Source organism: Megascapheus bottae, chromosome 6 (genome assembly GCF_031878675.1).
Source record: "Megascapheus bottae isolate mThoBot1 chromosome 6, mThoBot2.hap1, whole genome shotgun sequence".
NCBI classification, from domain to species: domain Eukaryota; kingdom Metazoa; phylum Chordata; class Mammalia; order Rodentia; family Geomyidae; genus Megascapheus; species Megascapheus bottae.
Genome location: NC_143514.1, coordinates 54709293 through 54710997, shown reverse-complemented (window position 1 = coordinate 54710997; position 1705 = coordinate 54709293). Strand labels below are relative to the sequence as shown.

General features: G+C 40.4%; 1 non-coding gene across 1 annotated transcript; it reads right to left on the bottom strand.

The window, feature by feature from the left end:
- Nucleotides 1-769: 769 nt before the first annotated feature.
- On the bottom strand, nt 770-874 carry LOC150061901 (U6 spliceosomal RNA). The gene has a single exon (XR_016536091.1). It is a non-coding gene; the product is annotated as a U6 spliceosomal RNA (small nuclear RNA).
- Nucleotides 875-1705: the final 831 nt, after the last annotated feature.

The following is a 1705-nucleotide window of genomic DNA, read 5'->3' as shown; positions in this document are numbered from 1 at the left end:
ATTTCAGCTTGGCTCTCACAAGGAGAGCAAATGAGATCCAAATGACAGGAACAATAGTCCAGGCTGTTTCAAGAAGAAGGGCACAAACAGGGTAAGCAGCTGGTGAGTTCTTTTACCTCATTTAATCTCCATAACCCTGAAGAGGAGGATTGTATTTTTATTCTAATTTTACAGATGAGGAAATTGAGACCTAGAGCAATGCAGGGACTTGTTCAAAGTCATGCAGCTTCTTAGTAACAGAGCCAAGTCTAGAGCCTCAGATCTTCACGCAGGTTGATTGCCTGTCCTGTGACAACCCACAGTTTCTCCCTCCTCCTTATTTACATGGCCTAATCTTGCCTTGCTTTCTTCTTGCTGGAAAAAAAAAAAAAGCCCTCCTTAATGGTAAAGTGCTTGCAAGGTCCTAGGTTCACTGCCAATACTGGAAAAAAAAAAAAAAATCTGAACATGCCACCACTCCCTTTCCTTAGAATAAGGGTTAAGTCTCCCAGCCTGGCGTTCAGGACTTTGTCTACCTCGCTGGTCTCTTCTTGCAGTTCTCCCTGTCACTCCTGGGACTAGCTATGCTGAAGTACCTATGATTCTCAAACCATTGGGATATTTCTCCTCTACACAACACACTACAATAGAAAGTGACAAGCTACTACCTCTCTACATACCTTTGTTTTTGTTGTTGTTGTTGAACTGAAGTCAATACTTTTATTTGCAGGGCTCTCAAGTCAGTAGAAACAAATAATTCCACATCAAGGTTGATAGAACTACCAGCTATAAAAATATGGAATGCTTCACGAATTTGTGTGTCATGCTTGTGCAGGGGCCGTGCTAATCTTCTCTTTGTATTGCTCCAATTTTAGTATATGCTGCTGAAGTGAGCACATAATCATCTTAGAATGAGCTCGTACCACCTCTCTGCTGGTCTCTGCGTAGCCCTCAGTTCCTTGTGCATCTACATGTCTGTTGGCTAGGTTATCTCTCCCACCACTCTTCAAGTTCCTCATGGGTACAGTTTATCCTTGGACCTTTCATGCCCAGCATAGACTTGGCACACAGTGAACAGTGCTTTGAATGAATAAGCAAAGGTTACACTTTCCAAGGAGGCTGTTGGGGCAATCTAAATTCAGATTACTCTAGTAATCCCTTCTGTAGATCCTCAGCTGAGTCCTACTTTATTTAAAAAGACAAAAGGAACGCACACACATACACACTCACTGTTCTTTGGTTACAGGACTGAGAAGGGGCAGACAGTGACCTTCCCTCTTGCTGGCAGCCCCTAGGGTCTTCACCACAGAAACTCAGTTCCACTGCCCTTGTATTTTATCAGCTGTGAATTGTTTGCAAAATTCCAAGCAGTTGATAGGAAATTCAGGAAAAAGTCAGCAGTTAGTAGAGAAACTGGTTTTATTTTCCCATCTAGCACATTTCTGAAATGTAATACCATATAGGGCTCTAAAGTATGCTTCCTTCCTGTGGTCATTATTTCAATAATTCTGAGCAATTTGAAGTTTATGTTCCTTTGTAGAATGTAAAATAACCACTCCAAAGCTCCAAAGATCTCAAATCTAAAGTTCATTTTATATGTTTCAATATTAAAAGATAAACATCAGTACAGTTCTCTTACTGAACAGTTATGATTGGAAATGAAAAAGTACTGACTTTCTTTACAGTTAATAAAACCTCAAGTATCCTTTAGAAATGACTTATAGTA